This window comes from Orbicella franksi, chromosome 15, assembly GCF_964199315.1.
Source record: "Orbicella franksi chromosome 15, jaOrbFran1.1, whole genome shotgun sequence".
Lineage (NCBI taxonomy): Eukaryota > Metazoa > Cnidaria > Anthozoa > Scleractinia > Merulinidae > Orbicella > Orbicella franksi.
Window position 1 is genome coordinate 3,710,735 of NC_138159.1, and position 6,587 is coordinate 3,717,321.

At 38.2% G+C, this 6,587-nt stretch overlaps 1 pseudogene; it reads left to right on the plus strand.

The window, feature by feature from the left end:
- The first annotated feature begins 5,097 nt into the window (after nucleotides 1-5,097).
- Nucleotides 5,098-6,057, plus strand: LOC145470523 (putative G-protein coupled receptor 45; annotated as a pseudogene).
- Nucleotides 6,058-6,587: the final 530 nt, after the last annotated feature.

Here is a 6,587-nt window from a genome sequence, read left to right on the forward strand (position 1 = left end):
ATCATCGTACAGAGAAAGTGCCTTTGTAATCATTTTTCCTGTTGTATTGAGCGTGTTCAACTCATTTCCTTTGCGAAATTAATACTCTCGCTATCACGGAAAGAAAAGTAATGCTAATTGCCTTTCTTGAACGTTTTTCCAATTTTGCTGCTATTCTATATTGTCACGTAGTCCATTAATGGAACTTGGTTTAGGCCACTATTTGTTTTGTCAGGCGGAAATCTTAAGCGGTCTTTGTTTGCAGTTCATCAACTTGCCTGGTGAAACATTATTTTGTGTTCGTTGACATAACGAGAGTAAAATTTGTTCATTTTCACCAAGGTTGACCAAAGACGGGACATGTTCAGTAACGCGTCCACTCAGCAACAGGCGTTTTCCTTTTCTTGTAGCTCGATTGATGAAAACTGGAGAAATGCGTCTTTCTATTACACAGCTATTTTTTCGACTTCCGTATTAATTGCCGTTTCTTCACCGGTGGCAGTTTTTGGAAATGCACTCATCTTGGCGGCAATTTGGAAGAAGACGTTTGTAAGAACACCATTCCATATCCTCCTGAGTGGATTAGTAATGGCAGATATGTGCACGGGACTCATTGCCCAGCCTTTCGTTGTTGCAGTCGATTTGATCATTTTAACACAACCTAAAGAGGTTTGCGACAATCCCAAATTCTTTTTGGCCCTATTAGGAATTGGTAATGGAAGTGCAACTTACTTTATTAGTATTACAATGGTCTTTATAACATTAATATCCATCGAACGATGGCTGCACATGAATCGTCGATCCTTGGTTACAGCCCATCGTGGCTACCTTACAATAGCCGTGGTTTTGGTTCTACCAGCACCCTTAGTTGCTGTACGGCTTTTTAGCGACGTAAAGTATGAAACTTATAGTCGTGATGTGTATACTACGACACTGGCCCTGATGCTCTTTTGTTTTGTTACCACGTCGTTTGCCTATTTCAAAGTTTACCAAATCATTCGGCATCATCAGCAGCAAGTCCATGACCGTCTCAAAACTTTGGTCAACCAGGAATAGATCTGGCAAAATACAAGAAATCTGTCGTGTCCATTCTTTACATTCTACTGCTATTTTCTGTCTGTTTCTTGCCTTTTGTTGTGTCCACTGTCATGTTTCTTTTTTGGGGGAGGAGTTTAGAGTTAGGTGTCGCCTTTGGTTTGTCTATGTTACTTTTATTCCTGTCCTCTGCACTCAATCCAAGTCTTTACCTTTGGAGGATGAATGATATTCGTAACGGAGTCAAGCAATTGTTTTGAGATTGCTACTTAAGAGCGAGGCTTCGATCTAAGTGAATTGCGCTCAGGTTATTTCCAACAAAGGACTCGGTGTCTTTCTCAAGAACGAAACAGCAGAAGAAGTAGATAAAACAGACATGAAATCAGTATTAATGTATTAATAATATAATCAGTATTATAATTAGTTTCTCCTTGACCTGCAAAGAACGGTGTTCTGAAATTCAAAGAACTTGGAAAAAAGTGAGTTTTGAATGTCAACTCTTCCCTTGCCTCGATTAGTTCTGGAACTAATTGCGGGGGCAAGCAATTCTTGTTACTATATGTAAGAAAATATAATAAAATAAAATAAAGTTGAAAATGAAATTGAATCAAAATTATTTGTTATTTTGTCATTGTATTACTTGGAAGGTTTATTTATTGCATAGTTTGTTGATATTCAACAAGTTTATATTTCAATAAGTTTAGGAAGCTCAATCAGCTAGGCTCTCTGTTCCACAAGTCGATATCAATAATTTGTCCAAGGCTTGAAGGGAATGGTGTTCTGAGATAAATTATAGTGAAATTTTTTTGGCTTCAAAAAGCCTGAGAAAGAGTAATTTTTGAATGTCAACCTTAAGATTGTTATTTTGTCAGCGTATTGCTTTGAAGGTTATTTATAAACAAAATTTACTTTAAAAAGTGCATTTTGTTTATCTTTCAACATAATTAAAGCTCTACGCAAGAAGACAATTTATTTCACTTCTCATTGAGCCGAGCGCATTCAATATCTCTATTACAACCTAAGCTACAATCAATTTAGTCGCTAAGCTGTGCGGGAGGTCATTTACTATAAAGGAAATATTATCTTCTCTAAAAGTAAATAAAATGACAAAAAAAAAAAAAAAAAAAAAGAAGGAAGAAAAGAAAAATTAATTTTCGGCAGGTGAATCCTTCCACATCCGATGGACAAAGAAGAGAAAAATTTCACCTGCCTCAATGAATTCACATTGTCTCGACCGTCAGGAAAACCATCAGGAAAAAGGATTTCAATGAACTGCTAAAAACCCGTTCTTCTAGCTCCAGCTTAATCGACATACATTAACAAAACAGACCATGCTCAATAGCACGACTTTATATCCCAGACAAAGTTCTTTCTCTCCTTGTGACTCGCCAGATGAAAATGGCGATGGCAACGGACCTCTATGCTACAAACTTATTCTCTCGTGTGGCACCATTATTGCTATTTTATCACCGGTTGCAGTGACGGGCAATTTGGTGGTTTTGGCAACAATTTGGAAGAAGACGTTCGTGAGAACACCATTCCACATTCTGCTTAGTGGATTAGCGTTCACTGACTTGTGTACAGGACTCATTGCTCAGCCACTGTATGCCGCGGTAGCCTTGATGTACATTGTCAGGAAAGATTACGATTCAATTGTTAAGGCCATAGACACAACTGGCGTCAGTATTGCCATCTACTTTATTGCCACAACAATTCTCCTCATAACACTGATGTCCATTGAACGATGGCTGTACATGTCTCGACGATCCTTGGTTACGTCATGCCGCGGTTGTCTCACTGTTATTATAATATTGGTCATCCCGATCCCCTCAGTTGTTTTTCGTGTTTTAGCTAATGATAAACACAGCTATAGTAATACCATGAGAGTCGCAATCATTGCAACCATGCTCACTTGCTATCTTACCGCGTCTTTTGCCTATTTTAAAGTTTACCAAATCATTCGTCATCACCAACAGCAAGTGCAAGCAAACGAAGCATGGCATAATTATGGTCAGCAAGCAATAAACCTTGTAAAATACAAGAAATCTGTCACCACGATGCTTTTTATTATAGCGTCACTTTCTTTTTGTTTCATTCCTTTTGTCGTTTCTAGTGGAATTATAGTAAGTCTAGACCAGCCGAGAATAGAAACATATGTCGGTGATAGCGTGTCCGTGATCCTTTTATTTTTGTCGTCTGCACTCAACCCTGGACTCTACCTGTGGAGAATGGATGATATTCGCCATGGAGTGAAGCAACTATTGTGTAGGGGCACCTAGAGAAATCGTCCAAGAAATCTTTCATCTCGATGACATGGATCGCATGTATTCTTGAACAGTGCGGTTTATCTGGAAACGCACTGACCATGGATTAGGCTTTCTTAGTAGAGTTTATAAACAGTTTAACCGGACTGATTGATGAACAGGTCCTTAATTAATTTACAAGCAAACAGGCTCATGTAGTGGACATCCTTCTAAAAAGATGGTACTTCTATATCGTAAGTCACCAAACGAGACGGGACGCAATAAACAGTTCGTTAAAGTTTATGAAATGGTGTGTTGACTGTACGTATACTTTATGGAAATAAGCTCCTAAAATCTAGACTGAAATAACTATTTCTTCCAATATGGGATTTTTCCCAAAATATGCGCATATGCATACGTGTTACTCATCGTCAAAAATAGGCTTTGACATTAACAAAATGAATTTTTAGCAAAAAAGACGCCACATTTCTGATATTGCATCAAGGTTTTATTTAGAAATTACCTTGTTCAACAGCCGCATGATGCTCACGTAAGAAGTGACCTGACATAACAACGAAGCTCGCTTGAACTTATTTTCTGCTAGGAGATTGAATTACCCCATAGTATTATCGACCTCTCTAGATAATTTAAATGAAGTTCGACAGACATCCGTCATCGTTAGTGCAGCAGTTATTGTAAGAATCTATTTAGAATTTTGTGGCCATGATTTCGCTCTCAAGCATGCATGCAAACACGTTATCGATATTCCAGAACAAGGATGTTCCTCACCAAAGACATACAAATACCAATTTTTATCAGTTGCAGTTATAATATTACGCTTGGTTGTCAGATTAAATTGTGGAGTGCCAACTTCATCGACTTTCACCTGACACAACAGTCTTCATTGTATGTTTGTTTTCCTTTTCGACATCATGGCGCCAGCATGATTAATGTATTTTATAAACCGGCACTGCAGCGGCGCGCCCAGTTTGAGCGTGACCTATCAGAAACCGTAGAAACGTTAATAAAAGAAAGAAATGTTCCTCGTGCACCGCAAAGAAAACATTTTTCTTGGAATTGACTTAAACATAACATTTTATATTTCCCATATAGAACAGTTGTTTCTTCACCACATGTTTCCTAACTTAGACTTAAAATGTGATAAAGAGATATGACTTTACTAATGTTGTTTTGAAATGATTGGTTTTCCTACTACTCTTTCGACTTCCGTATGGAAATAGAAAACATCTGAAAAATTACTGGAAGTTGTGAGAAATAAAGTTAGAGACAGCCGCTTTTTTATTTTAAATTCCGGTGACTAAAACTTGTCGCTGCCAATATTATGGTTATAGGATTTAAAATGACAGCCGTCATGGTAATGTATTTCTTGATTTCAGAATTATCAGCAAAGCACCAAACATCACTCAAAAGTAATGAATCAAAATCATAAAAATAATGCTAAAAGATGTACAAATGTAAAAATTACATTATTAAAGTCAAATTTTGTTAATAGAAAGAAAATTCAAAATTTAAAATATGCATTGGAAACATTGAAGTCCGAGTACGATGACATGTATTATTAAATTGTTCCCAAATAAAGTTGAGATTAATATAAAATAGTAGAGTTCAGCAGCCTTCTGTATGATATTGCAAAAGTTGTAGACAATTAAAATCAGCCCGAACACTTTCCACTCTTTCCCCCTTTGGTCTGGTTAGAGTGAAAGACGTGGCATGTAAAGGAGGTCTGAAGTTGATTACATCCCTAGGGCTGTTCTTTTAGGGTTTTTCTCACGAAAATTGAATTCCTGTCAAAAGTTTGTGCGGAAAGCCAGCAAAGTCCATGGCAAATTTCACAGCATGCTTCCCATGGCCACCGCTCAAAACTTACATTGCTTGTAGTGTAGATGACACAGGGCGACTATGCGATTCGTTTCTATGTGTGTTTACTTTCTGGAGTTCAATCATCATTGCTGTTTTATCGCCGGTGGCAGTTGTGGGAAACGCACTTATCCTGGCGGTAATATGGACGAGAACTTTTGCGAGAACACCATTTCATATCCTACTGAGCGGTTTAGCCCTCACGGATTTGTGTACAGGACTCATCGCCCAGCCTTTTATTGCTTCATAAACCCTGGTGTTCTCAGCCAACCCCGGGATAGCCAAGGAGAAGCCAATGCTTACATTGACAATAGAAGCAGTCGGCGAGGTCAGTGCTACCTATTCTATTGCCATCACAGTATTTCTTATAACACTGATGTCTGTTGAAAGATGGCTGCACATGTCTCGCCGATCCTTGGTCACATCTCGTTGCGGTTATTTTACCGTCACTGCACTGTTACTCTTTCCAGTTCCTCTTGTTGTCTTGCGATTTTTAGACATCATAAAGGAAAACGATGGACACGAGTTGATGACTACGATTATAACACTGATGCTCTTGTGCTACCTTACCACAGCATTCGCCTATTTCAAAGTCTACCAAGTTATTCGCAGTCACCAGATGCATGTCCAAGCAAGCGAACCAGCCCAAAATATTGGCCACCCGTCCATAGACTTAGCAAAATACAAGAAATCTGTGGCCACGATATTATACATTCTTTTGCTATTTTCTTTGTGTTTCTTACCCTATGTTGTCTCTGCTGGAGTGTATCTTACAAGAGGTCACAGTTCAACAGTATTTGCGGTCAGCAACTTTTTACTTTTGCTTTTGTTTTTGTCTTCTTCACTTAACCCGGGCCTTTACCTCTGGAGAATGAAGGATATTCGAAATGGTGTAGAACATTTATTCTGTAAAACCAGCTAGGGAATATCAGGGAGAACTCTTTGTTTTGTACACGTAGGTGTACCGACTGGAACATGTCTCTGAATCGACAGTTTTTTGTCTTATTCGTCAGTTTTCGATGGTATGGTTCGCGCCAAAAAAAATGGCAAGGACGATTTCACATGTGTAATGACCTCTCCTTTGATGTACTGCACTTGTAAATTAAAATATATAAATGATTAAATCTGAATTAAAACTGTGTGGTCATGAAAGAAACTTTCAAATTAATTTATGGTAGACAGCGAGTGACAAGAGTCACTTTTGCGTGTACGCTAATTATATGATGGTGCATTGTAGTTTACTACCTTTATGCATTGCAGTTACCACTTTCATCTCAGTGCGGTTATTCTTTTAAAGAGTTTGTAAGCTTGGAAACGGCTGTAGCACGCCACTTCCGCGTAATGTTAGTGAAAATGTAGAATCTATGTAAACTAGAACTTTGCAGCTTCCTATCTTAGAGTTGCATCTGTTCATGTTGTTTGCTCACCTTTGGTCATGCTGGCAGGGAGAAT